The sequence below is a fragment of the Schistocerca piceifrons genome, chromosome 2 (assembly GCF_021461385.2).
Source record: "Schistocerca piceifrons isolate TAMUIC-IGC-003096 chromosome 2, iqSchPice1.1, whole genome shotgun sequence".
Classification (NCBI taxonomy): domain Eukaryota; kingdom Metazoa; phylum Arthropoda; class Insecta; order Orthoptera; family Acrididae; genus Schistocerca; species Schistocerca piceifrons.
This window is the reverse complement of record NC_060139.1, coordinates 94,980,519-94,992,707: the sequence shown is the minus strand read 5'-3', so window position 1 is coordinate 94,992,707 and position 12,189 is coordinate 94,980,519. Positions and strand designations below refer to the sequence as shown.

At 47.8% G+C, this 12,189-nt stretch overlaps 11 non-coding genes across 11 annotated transcripts; 5 read left to right on the top strand and 6 right to left on the bottom strand.

Moving 5' to 3' along the window:
* Window positions 1–5,093: 5,093 nt before the first annotated feature.
* Trnap-ugg lies at window positions 5,094–5,165 on the bottom strand. Its single transcript has one exon. It is a non-coding gene; the product is annotated as a tRNA-Pro (tRNA).
* A 557-nt stretch (window positions 5,166–5,722) lies between these two features.
* Window positions 5,723–5,794, top strand: Trnaq-uug. Its single transcript has one exon. It is a non-coding gene; the product is annotated as a tRNA-Gln (tRNA).
* Window positions 5,795–6,301: 507 nt separating this feature from the next.
* Trnap-ugg lies at window positions 6,302–6,373 on the bottom strand. The gene has a single exon. It is a non-coding gene; the product is annotated as a tRNA-Pro (tRNA).
* Window positions 6,374–7,509: 1,136 nt separating this feature from the next.
* Trnap-ugg lies at window positions 7,510–7,581 on the bottom strand. The gene has a single exon. It is a non-coding gene; the product is annotated as a tRNA-Pro (tRNA).
* A 552-nt stretch (window positions 7,582–8,133) lies between these two features.
* Window positions 8,134–8,205, top strand: Trnaq-uug. The gene has a single exon. It is a non-coding gene; the product is annotated as a tRNA-Gln (tRNA).
* A 507-nt stretch (window positions 8,206–8,712) lies between these two features.
* Window positions 8,713–8,784, bottom strand: Trnap-ugg. Its single transcript has one exon. It is a non-coding gene; the product is annotated as a tRNA-Pro (tRNA).
* Window positions 8,785–9,341: 557 nt separating this feature from the next.
* On the top strand, window positions 9,342–9,413 carry Trnaq-uug. The gene has a single exon. It is a non-coding gene; the product is annotated as a tRNA-Gln (tRNA).
* A 507-nt stretch (window positions 9,414–9,920) lies between these two features.
* Trnap-ugg lies at window positions 9,921–9,992 on the bottom strand. Its single transcript has one exon. It is a non-coding gene; the product is annotated as a tRNA-Pro (tRNA).
* A 557-nt stretch (window positions 9,993–10,549) lies between these two features.
* Window positions 10,550–10,621, top strand: Trnaq-uug. Its single transcript has one exon. It is a non-coding gene; the product is annotated as a tRNA-Gln (tRNA).
* Window positions 10,622–11,128: 507 nt separating this feature from the next.
* Trnap-ugg lies at window positions 11,129–11,200 on the bottom strand. The gene has a single exon. It is a non-coding gene; the product is annotated as a tRNA-Pro (tRNA).
* A 557-nt stretch (window positions 11,201–11,757) lies between these two features.
* Trnaq-uug lies at window positions 11,758–11,829 on the top strand. The gene has a single exon. It is a non-coding gene; the product is annotated as a tRNA-Gln (tRNA).
* Window positions 11,830–12,189: the final 360 nt, after the last annotated feature.

Sequence of the window (12,189 nt, the reverse complement as noted above, 5' to 3'; positions counted from 1 at the left end):
ACTTTCCGTAATTTGGGCTTTGCCTTGCGGGTCCACCACTCCAAAACACTCGGAAAGTTGTGTACAGAGCGCAAGCAAAATTCCCAAGCTGTCTTTAATTCGACCTCGAGCTCGTCGTCTGTTAAAAGGCCGACATTCATGCTCCACTGATTCCTAAACCAGTGAGTGGGTTGCCGGTCTAAGTTGATGCAGGCACTCACACTACAGTGATCAGAGAAGCTGACTGGAGTGATTTCCATTTGTAGCAAATTCCTCACTATGTGACTTGATATATAGATTCTATCAATCCTGCTACTGGAATTATGTGAAATGTGCGTGTATTTCACAAGCGTGGGATACTTAACTTCCCTCGCGTCCCTCAGTTTCATTTGGGAGACAAGAAAGTTTAATTCAGGGGAATAATTAAAATTGGGGGATTGGTCTTTATGGTGCAATACACAATTAAAATCGCCTGCAATGATCAAGTTTGGAGAGTCTCTCCGCAGTAAGTAAATGATATCCTCCTTAAAAAACTTCGATCTATCAGCGCGCCGAGTACTTCCAGATGGTGCATACAGATTGATAACACTGACGCCCATGATATTCACGCCTATGCCCCGTCCAGAGTCTAACTTTTCGACATCGGTTAGAGGTATTCCTTCCCTGACTAAAATCGCTGTGCCAGCACTGAATTCAGGAGCGAAATTGATTATTGCAACATAGCCGGGAATGTTAAGCTGCCATGTTGCAACCTCTTGTAAAAGGGCAATATCTGTACCAGAGTCAAACAAAAATTGTTTTAATAAAGCAAGTTTTAACTCTGACGTAATCCTATTGATATTAAGGGAAGTGATAGTATAGGCCTGTAGCATATAGGTAATGAGATGTAAAAGTATAACAAAACGATGGCATCGAGCTCAAGAGCGCCGGCTGCAGGATTAAAAAAGGTATAATAAGAGCAGCCATGAGAGGATTATTGGATCAAGAAGCGAAATAGAAACCATAACAAGTGATACACTACGAATCATAGGCCGGTTGTAGCAAAAACGACACAGTGAATGCTGCGAACCATAACCGGGTAAAAGGACAGAAAAAACACGAAGAAGCTTTGCAACCTTAGGCGACAGCATGGAACAAACTTTGTACCAACGGAATTACTACTGTGGAGGATGGGCTTCGCCGAGTTCTTTGCTGTTGTCATCACCGGATCGTTCCCTCACAATTTCATAACTAATATTTCGGGGTACTACATCCGCTTGCGAGGAAGTGGAATTTCCCTTGTTGCGAGGAGCGGAGAGATTTGGCTGTGGATTGAGCCTTCGTCGTGTGGCGTTTTGAGGTCCCGAAGTTTTTGTGGATTCTTTGAGACGCGGTCGTGTCGTTGTCGCAGCACTGCCGCCGGCAGCTGGCAGGTTGGTAAACACTTTCACTTGTTTACTTCCGCCCGAAGCTTGTTGTCGGGCGTCAGCTGTAGCGCGTTGTTGACACAACACTTCCTCACTGTGTGCGCGTTGTAGCGGCTGTTGTCCTTCGGGCGCGGCACTCAAAATTGGAGGTTCCTGTTCATGACCCGGCGTCTCAGAATTCGGCATCCCCTCAAGTCCATCCGCACTGGCTTCAAAATCGACTCGCATAACATCATCTGGTACTAAATCCTCCGCGATTGATGGTTTTGGTTTCCGGGCTGCAGGAGTCGTGTGAGATACTTCCTCATCTGAATGCTCATCACTACGTTCCAGCGGCCTTTTCTTTTGCTGAGATTCACTTTCAAGACAAACTGGCGCAGCAGTTTGCCGTCCTACGAGTGGTGGAAACGCATCAGCGGTTATGGGCGGAGTCTCGGAGGTAGTTGCCTGGGGAGCATCAACATCAGGGTGCGCAGAAGAACCAGAAGTTTCTACTGCCATTACCTCGTTAAGTGTTAATCTACGCCGCGGCTGGAGATTATTTTTTAAGACAAAAACGCGGCGGGGGCAGTCCTGGCGAAGACGGCCTAGTTCATTGCAGATATGGCAGGTGGGGGCTTGACCAGAATATATAATGTGAGCCTTATAACCATCAACTGTGATGTGAGAAGGAATGTTCATTTTTACTTCCATGTCCACAGATCTAATCCCATTGAAACATTGTAATTTGTACCGAGACGACCACTTTTCGTTGACAATTTCTTTAACCTCACCAAACTTAGAAAGTGCATCTTTAATTTTAGCGTTGTCAATCTCTATGGGCAAGTTAAGGACTCGAACTGTCTGAATCGAGGTATCGGCACGTGTTACAGTTACCATACTAGTGGTGCCGTCGCGATGAACAAAAGGGCTTGTTTGCCGATTTTTTCAAGAAGTCGATCAGCTGCTACTGGACTGAGAAACTTGACAAACACGCAATAACGATCAGAATCTAACTGGGTGGTGTGCACAGAATCAGAAGCGATGCATATTACCTCGGTTAGCCAGTCATGATTCTCGAGGGCGGTCGGTTGAACTCGGCGGGTATCCTTGTCAAAGCCAAAAACCAGGGTGTTTTTCCGGATGGTGGTAGACATGGCGCTGCAGCTGTATGGAATCCGGTCAAGCCCGAATCCCGTACAAGATCGGCAATTTGCTGACGAAAAGGACGACCACAAAAAAGTACAATGCACGTGAATCACTCAGCACACAGAAACACACGACGGCAAACAGTAAACACTGGCAACGACACCGACGACGCGGAGCAACCAGCTAGCACGGCCGACCGTGGCGACAGCGAAAGCCGGAATGGACCAACAGGCCGCACAAGTAAGCAAAGTCTGCACCCCGCCACCTACTGAGATCTTGCCGCACTTGCTAGTTGCAGCATCCTAGCTGCACCATATTCTCAAAGAGGTTTCTTAATCTGACACCTACAACATGCGCTGTGCTGAACACCAGTGTATGTGAATGCTGAAAGAGCTGCTTGAGTTGTGTGACAGTATTTCGACCGTGTGAAGTGCAAATGTTATCATGTCACGAACAATCCGCCCACTACGTAGCGTTCTGTGTCAGCACGCAGTTTTCGACAGTACTCTGTGTCCATAGCTGTTTTCATAGCTAGGCTGCTTCCAGCACAAAGCATCCGCCATACGAAAGTCGCTGTTTCGCGAGTTTGATTACCTGATCCTTCGACATCACCTCATGTACGAATACTGGCAAGAATTCTCGCTACATTCGAAGGTGCTCCTTCCACTTCCAGCCTACTTGGTTGCTTCATTAGCCACGCAAAGACTTCCTGAGGCCCATACGTGTAATAACATCGCATCTTATCGGCTTAATTATGCGATACCACTGAATTTAAGAGCGCTACAGGCATCCGGTTCCATGGTGTAATGGTTAGCACTCTGGACTTTGATTCCAGCGATCCGAGTTCGCGTCACGGTGGAACCTGACGCTGTGTTTTGCGATCGTTTCTAGAAATGTGTACGAGCCGGTGGTAAGAATTGTATATGCAGAGATTTAACTAGGATCATGAAATGCAAAATGTTAATAGCTGTCCACACGTGAATGGGGAGCGCTCCAAATGCTTATGCTTTTGCTACTAGGATTAATAACGGGACGTAAGGGGCTCAACTGCGAGAAGACGACCTCAGCTGTTCCTCCCCGCAGGAAAGACATCTCACCGTTTTGGGTGCTGCATGCGCATGCATTTACCAAACTTGCATGCGATGTACTAGTTCCTGGGGAACGAATAGAATCGTTGTACGTGCCAGTCTTTACGTATAGATATAAGTAAGCGGAGACGGCTTAATACTGCCACGTAGATTGCTTTCCATAAGGCGCACCTGAGCGTCTCATGGGCCGGTGGCCCGACATGCAGTTTGTCCTGCTGCATGGCTTACTTTCATAGACTCGCAAGTTTGTCGTAGTGCTGGGTTGTCGCGAAAGTGAAAAGTAGGGCCTGTCCGGGATTGGAACCCGAGACCTCCTGCACCCAAAGCAGGAATCATACCCCTAGACCAACATGCCGCACAAGTAAGCAAAGTCTGCACCCTGCCACCTAGTGAGATCTTGCCGCACTTGCTAGTTGCAGCATCCTAGCTGGACCATATTCTCAAAGAGGTTTCTTAATCTGACACCTACAACATGCGCTGTGCTGAACACCAGTGTATGTGAATGCTGAAAGAGCTGCTTGAGTTGTGTGACAGTATTTCGACCGTGTGAAGTGCAAATGTTATCGGGTCACGAACAATCCGCCCACTACGTAGCGTTCTGTGTCAGCACGCAGTTTTCGACAGTACTCTGTGTCCATAGCTGTTTTCATAGCTAGGCTGCTTCCAGCACAAAGCATCCGCCATACGAAAGTCGCTGTTTCGCGAGTTTGATTACCTGATCCTTCGACATCACCTCATGTACGAATACTGGCAAGAATTCTCGCTACATTCGAAGGTGCTCCTTCCACTTCCAGCCTACTTGGTTGCTTCATTAGCCACGCAAAGACTTCGTGAGGCCCATACGTGTAATAACATCGCATCTTATCGGCTTAATTACGTGACAACACTGAATTTAAGTGCGCTACAGGCATCCGGTTCCATGGTGTAATGGTTAGCAGTCTGGACCATGATTCCAGCGATCCGAGTTCGAGTCTCGGTGGGACCTGACGCTGTGTTTTGCGATCGTTTCTAGAAATGTGTACGAGCCGGTGGTAAGAATTGTATATGCAGAGATTTAACTAGGATCATGAAATGCAAAATGTTAATAGCAGTCCACACGTGAATGGGGAGCGCTCCAAATGCTTATGCTTTTGCTACTAGGATTAATAACGGGACGTAAGGGGCTCAAATGCGAGAAGACGACCTCAGCTGTTCCTCCCCGCAGGAAAGACATCTCACCGTTTTGGGTGCTGCATGCGCATGCATTTACCAAACTTGCATGCGATGTACTAGTTCCTGGGGAACGAATAGAATCGTTGTACGTGCCAGTCTTTACGTATAGATATAAGTAAGCGGAGACGGCTTAATCCTGCCACGTAGATTGCTTTCCATAAGGCGCACCTGAGCGTCTCATGGGCCGGTGGCCCGACATGCAGTTTGTCCTGCTGCATGGCTTACTTTCAGAGACTCGCAAGTTTATCGTAGTGCTGGGTTGTCGCGAAAGTTAAAAGTAGGGCCTGTCCGGGATTTGAACCCGGGACCTCCTGCACCCAAAGCAGGAATCATACCCCTAGACCAACATGCCGCACAAGTAAGCAAGTCTGCACCCCGCCACCTACTGAGATCTTGCCGCACTTGCTAGTTGCAGCATCCTAGCTGGACCATATTCTCAAAGAGGTTTCTTAATCTGACACCTACAACATGCGCTGTGCTGAACACCAGTGTATGTGAATGCTGAAAGAGCTGCTTGAGTTGTGTGACAGTATTTCGACCGTGTGAAGTGCAATTGTTATCGTGTCACGAACAATCCGCCCACTACGTAGCGTTCTGTGTCAGCACGCAGTTTTCGACAGTACTCTGTGTCCATAGCTGTTTTCATAGCTAGGCTGCTTCCAGCACAAAGCATCCGCCATACGAAAGTGGCTGTTTCGCGATTTTGATTACCTGATCCTTCAACATCACTTCATGTACGAATACTGGCAAGAATTCTCGCTACATTCGAAGGTGCTCCTTCCACTTCCAGCCTACTTGGTTGCTTCATTAGCCACGCAAACACTTCCTGAGGACCATACGTGTAATAACATCGCATCTTATCGGCTTAATTCCATGATACTACTGAATTAAGGGGCGGCACAGGCATCCGGTTCCATGGTGCAATGGTTAGCACTCTGGACTTTGAATCCAGCGATCCGAGTTCGAGTCTCTGTAGAACCTCACGCTGTGTTTTGCGATCGTTTCTAGAAATGTGTACGAGGCGGTGGTTGGAATTGTATATGCAGAAATTTAACTACGATCATGAAATGCAAAATGTTAATAGCAGTCCACACGTGAATAGGGAGCGCTCCAAATGCATATGCTTTTGCTACTAGGATTAATAACGGGACGTAAGGGGCTCAACTGCGAGAAGACGACCTCAGCTGTTCCTCCCCGCAGGAAAGACATCTCACCGTTTTGGGCGCTGCATGCGCATGCATTTACCAAACTTGCATGCGATGTACTAGTTCCTGGGGAACGAATAGAATCGTTGTACGTGCCAGTCTTTACGTATAGATATAAGTAAGCGGAGACGGCTTAATCCTGCCACGTAGATTGCTTTCCATAAGACGCACCTGAGAGTCTCATGGGCCGGTGGCCCGACATGCAGTTTGTCCTGCTGCATGGCTTACTTTCAGAGACTCGCAAGTTTATCGTAGTGCTGGGTTGTCGCGAAAGTTAAAAGTAGGGCCTGTCCGGGATTTGAACCCGGGACCTCCTGCACCCAAAGCAGGAATCATACCCCTAGACCAACAGGCCGCAAAAGTAAGCAAGTCTGCACCCCGCCACCTACTGAGATCTTGCCGCACTTGCTAGTTGCAGCATCCTAGCTGGACCATATTCTCAAAGAGGTTTCTTAATCTGACACCTACAACATGCGCTGTGCTGAACACCAGTGTATGTGAATGCTGAAAGAGCTGCTTGAGTTGTGTGACAGTATTTCGACCGTGTGAAGTGCAAATGTTATCGTGTCACGAACAATCCGCCCACTACGTAGCGTTCTGTGTCAGCACGCAGTTTTCGACAGTACTCTGTGTCCATAGCTGTTTTCATAGCTAGGCTGCTTCCAGCACAAAGCATCCGCCATACGAAAGTGGCTGTTTCGAGATTTTGATTACCTGATCCTTGGACATCACTTCATGTACGAATACTGGCAAGAATTCTCGCTACATTCGAAGGTGCTCCTTCCACTTCCAGCCTACTTGGTTGCTTCATTAGCCACGCAAACACTTCCTGAAGACCATACGTGTAATAACATCGCATCTTATCGGCTTAATTACATGATACCACTGAATTTAAGAGCGCTACAGGCATCCGGTTCCATGGTGTAATGGTTGGCACTCTGGACTTTGAATCCAGCGATCCGAGTTCTTGTATCGGTGGAACCTGACGCTGTGTTTTGCGATCGTTTCTAGAAATGTGTACGAGCTGGTGGTTATAATTGTATACGCAGAAATTTAACTAGGATCATGAAATGCAAAATGTTAATAGCAGTCCACACGTGAATAGGGAGCGCTCCAAATGCTTATGTTTTTGCAACTAGAATTAATAACGGGACGTAAGGGGCTCAACTGCGAGAAGACGACCTCAGCTGTTCCTCCCCGCAGGAAAGACATCTCACCGTTTTGGGTGCTGCATGCGCATGCATTTACCAAACTTGCATGCGATGTACTAGTTCCTGGGGAACGAATAGAATCGTTGTACGTGCCAGTCTTTACGTATAGATATAAGTAAGCGGAGACGGCTTAATACTGCCACATAGATTGCTTTCCATAAGACGCACCTGAGAGACTCATGGGCCGGTGGCCCGACATGCAGTTTGTCCTGCTGCATGGCTTACTTTCAGAGACTCGCAAGTTTATCGTAGTGCTGGGTTGTCGCGAAAGTGAAAAGTAGGGCCTGTCCGGGATTTGAACCCGGGACCTCCTGCACCCAAAGCAGGAATCATACCCCTAGGCCAACAGGCCGCACAAGTAAGCATGTCTGCACCCCGCCACCTACTGAGATCTTGCCGCACTTGCTAGTTGCAGCATCCTAGCTGGACCATATTCTCAAAGAGGTTTCTTAATCTGACACCTACAACATGCGCTGTGCTGAACACCAGTGTATGTGAATGCTGAAAGAGCTGCTTGAGTTGTGTGACAGTATTTCGACCGTGTGAAGTGCAAATGTTATCGTGTCACGAACAATCCGCCCACTACGTAGCGTTCTGTGTCAGCACGCAGTTTTCGACAGTACTCTGTGTCCATAGCTGTTTTCATAGCTAGGCTGCTTCCAGCACAAAGCATCCACCATACGAAAGTGGCTGTTTCGCGATTTTTATTACCTGATCCTTCGACATCATGTACGAATACTGGCAAGAATTCTCTCTACATTCGAAGGTGCTCCTTCCACTTCCAGCCTACTTGGTTGCTTCATTAGCCACGCAAACACTTCCTGAGGACCATACGTGTAATAACATCGCATCTTATCGGCTTAATTACATGATACCACTGAATGTAAGAGCGCTACAGGCATCCGGTTCCATGGTGTAGTGATTAGCACTCTGGACTTTGAATCCAGCGATCCGAGTTCGAGTCTCGGTGGAACCTTACGCTGTGTTTTGCGATCGTTTCTAGAAATGTGTACGAGCCGGTGGTTGGAATTGTATATGCAGAAATTTAACTAGGATCATGAAATGCAAAATGTTAGTAGCAGTCCACACGTGGATGGGGAGCGCTCCAAATGCTTAGGTTTTTGCTACTAGGGTTAATAACGGGACGTAAGGGGCTCAACTGCAAGAAGACGACCTCAGCTGTTCCTCCCCGTAGGAAAGACATCTCACCGTTTTGGGTGCTGCATGCGCATGCATTTACCAAACTTGCATGCGATGTACTAGTTCCTGGGGAACAAATAGAATCCTTGTACGTGCCCCTCTTTACGTATAGATATAAGTAAGCGGAGACGGCTTAATCCTGCCACGTAGATTGCTTTCCATAAGACGCACCTGAGAGTCTCATGGGCCGGTGGCCCGACATGCAGTTTGTCCTGCTGCATGGCTTACTTTCAGAGACTCGCAAGTTTATCGTAGTGCTGGGTTGTCGCGAAAGTGAAAAGTAGGGCCTGTCCGGGATTTGAACCCGGGACCTCCTGCACCCAAAGCAGGAATCATACCCCTAGACCAACAGGCCGCACAAGTAAGCAAGTCTGCACCCCGCCACCTACTGAGATCTTGCCGCACTTGCTAGTTGCAGCATCCTAGCTGGACCATATTCTCAAAGAGGTTTCTTAATCTGACACCTACAACATGCGCTGTGCTGAACACCATTGTATGTGAATGCTGAAAGAGCTGCTTGAGTTGTGTGACAGTATTTCGACCGTGTGAAGTGCAAATGTTATCGTGTCACGAACAATCCGCCCACTACGTAGCGTTCTGTGTCAGAACGCAGTTTTCGACAGTACTCTGTGTCCATAGCTGTTTTCATAGCTAGGCTGCTTCCAGCACAAAGCATCCGCCATACGAAAGTGGCTGTTTCGCGATTTTGATTACCTGATCCTTCGACATCACTTCATGTACGAATACTGGCAAGAATTCCCGCTACATTCGAAGGTGCTCCTTCCACTTCCAGCCTACTTGGTTGCTTCATTAGCCACGCAAACACATCCTGAGGACCATACGTGTAATAACATCGCATCTTATCGGCTTAATTACGTGATACCACTGAATTTAAGAGCGCTACAGGCATCCGGTTCCATGGTGTAATGGTTAGCACTCTGGACTTTGAATCCAGCGATCCGAGTTCGAGTCTCGATGGAACCTGACGCTGTGTTTGGCGATCATTTCTAGAAATGTGTACGAGCCGGTGGTAGGAATTGTATATGCAGAAATTTAACTAGGATCATGAAATGCAAAATGTTAGTAGCAATCCACACGTGAATGGGGAGCGCTCCAAATGCTTATGCTTCTGCTACTAGGATTAATAACGGGACGTAAGGGGCTCAACTGCGAGAAGACGACCTCAGCTGTTCCTCCCCGCAGGAAAGACATCTCACCGTTTTGGGTGCTGCATGCGCATGCATTTACCAAACTTGCATGCGATGTACTAGTTCCTGGGGAACGAATAGAATCGTTGTACGTGCCAGTCTTTACGTATAGATATAAGTAAGCGGAGACGGCTTAATCCTGCCACGTAGATTGCTTTCCATAAGACGCACCTGAGAGACTCATGGGCCGGTGGCCCGACATGCAGTTTGTCCTGCTGCATGGCTTACTTTCAGAGACTCGCAAGTTTATCGTAGTGCTGGGTTGTCGCGAAAGTGAAAAGTAGGGCCTGTCCGGGATTTGAACCCGGGACTTCCTGCACCCAAAGCAGGAATCATACCCCTAGACCAACAGGCCGCACAAGTAAGCAAGTCTGCACCCTGCCACCTACTGAGATCTTGCCGCACTTGCTAGTTGCGGCATCCTAGCTGGACCATATTCTCAAAGAGGTTTCTTAATCTGACACCTACAACATGCGCTGTGCTGAACACCAGTGTATGTGAATGCTGAAAGAGCTGCTTGAGTTGTGTGACAGTATTTCGACCGTGTGAAGTGCAAATGTTATCGTGTCACGAACAATCCGCCCACTACGTAGCGTTCTGTGTCAGCACGCAGTTTTCGACAGTACTCTGTGTCCATAGCTGTTTTCATAGCTAGGCTGCTTCCAGCACAAAGCATCCGCCATACGAAAGTGGCTGTTTCGCGATTTTGATTACCTGATCCTTCGACATCACTTCATGTACGAATACTGGCAAAAATTCTCGCTACATTCGAAGGTGCTCCTTCCACTTCCAGCCTACTTGGTTGCTTCATGAGCCACGCAAACACTTCCTGAGTACCATACGTGTAATAACATCGCATCTTATCGGCTTAATTATGTGATACCACTGAATTTAAGAGCGCTACAGGCATCCGGTTCCATGGTGTAATGGTTAGCACTCTGGACTTTGAATCCAGCGATCCGAGTTCGAGTCTCGGTGGAACCTGACGCTGTGTTTTGCGATCGTTTCTAGAAATGTGTACGAGCCGGTGGTAGGAATTGTATATGCAGAAATTTAACTAGGATCATGAAATGCAAAATGTTAGTAGCAGTCCACACGTAAATGGGGAGCGCTCCAAATGCTTATGCTTTTGCTACTAGGATTAATAACGGGACGTAAGGGGCTCAACTGCGAGAAGACGACCTCAGCTGTTCCTCCCCGCAGGAAAGACATCTCACCGTTTTGGGTGCTGCATGCGCATGCATTTACCAAACTTGCATGCGATGTACTAGTTCCTGGGGAATGAATAGAATCGTTGTACGTGCCAGTCTTTACGTATAGATATAAGTAAGCGGAGACGGCTTAATCCTGCCACGTAGATTGCTTTCCATAAGACGCACCTGAGAGACTCATGGGCCGGTGGCCCGACATGCAGTTTGTCCTGCTGCATGGCTTACTTTCAGAGACTCGCAAGTTTATCGTAGTGCTGGGTTGTCGCGAAAGTGAAAAGTAGGGCCTGTCCGGGATTTGAACCCGGGACTTCCTGCACCCAAAGCAGGAATCATACCCCTAGACCAACAGGCCGCACAAGTAAGCAAGTCTGCACCCTGCCACCTACTGAGATCTTGCCGCACTTGCTAGTTGCGGCATCCTAGCTGGACCATATTCTCAAAGAGGTTTCTTAATCTGACACCTACAACATGCGCTGTGCTGAACACCAGTGTATGTGAATGCTGAAAGAGCTGCTTGAGTTGTGTGACAGTATTTCGACCGTGTGAAGTGCAAATGTTATCGTGTCACGAACAATCCGCCCACTACGTAGCGTTCTGTGTCAGCACGCAGTTTTCGACAGTACTCTGTGTCCATAGCTGTTTTCATAGCTAGGCTGCTTCCAGCACAAAGCATCCGCCATACGAAAGTGGCTGTTTCGCGATTTTGATTACCTGATCCTTCGACATCACTTCATGTACGAATACTGGCAAAAATTCTCGCTACATTCGAAGGTGCTCCTTCCACTTCCAGCCTACTTGGTTGCTTCATGAGCCACGCAAACACTTCCTGAGTACCATACGTGTAATAACATCGCATCTTATCGGCTTAATTATGTGATACCACTGAATTTAAGAGCGCTACAGGCATCCGGTTCCATGGTGTAATGGTTAGCACTCTGGACTTTGAATCCAGCGATCCGAGTTCGAGTCTCGGTGGAACCTGACGCTGTGTTTTGCGATCGTTTCTAGAAATGTGTACGAGCCGGTGGTAGGAATTGTATATGCAGAAATTTAACTAGGATCATGAAATGCAAAATGTTAGTAGCAGTCCACACGTAAATGGGGAGCGCTCCAAATGCTTATGCTTTTGCTACTAGGATTAATAACGGGACGTAAGGGGCTCAACTGCGAGAAGACGACCTCAGCTGTTCCTCCCCGCAGGAAAGACATCTCACCGTTTTGGGTGCTGCATGCGCATGCATTTACCAAACTTGCATGCGATGTACTAGTTCCTGGGGAATGAATAGAATCGTTGTACGTGCCAGTCTTTACGTATAGATATAAGTAAGCGGAGACGGCTTA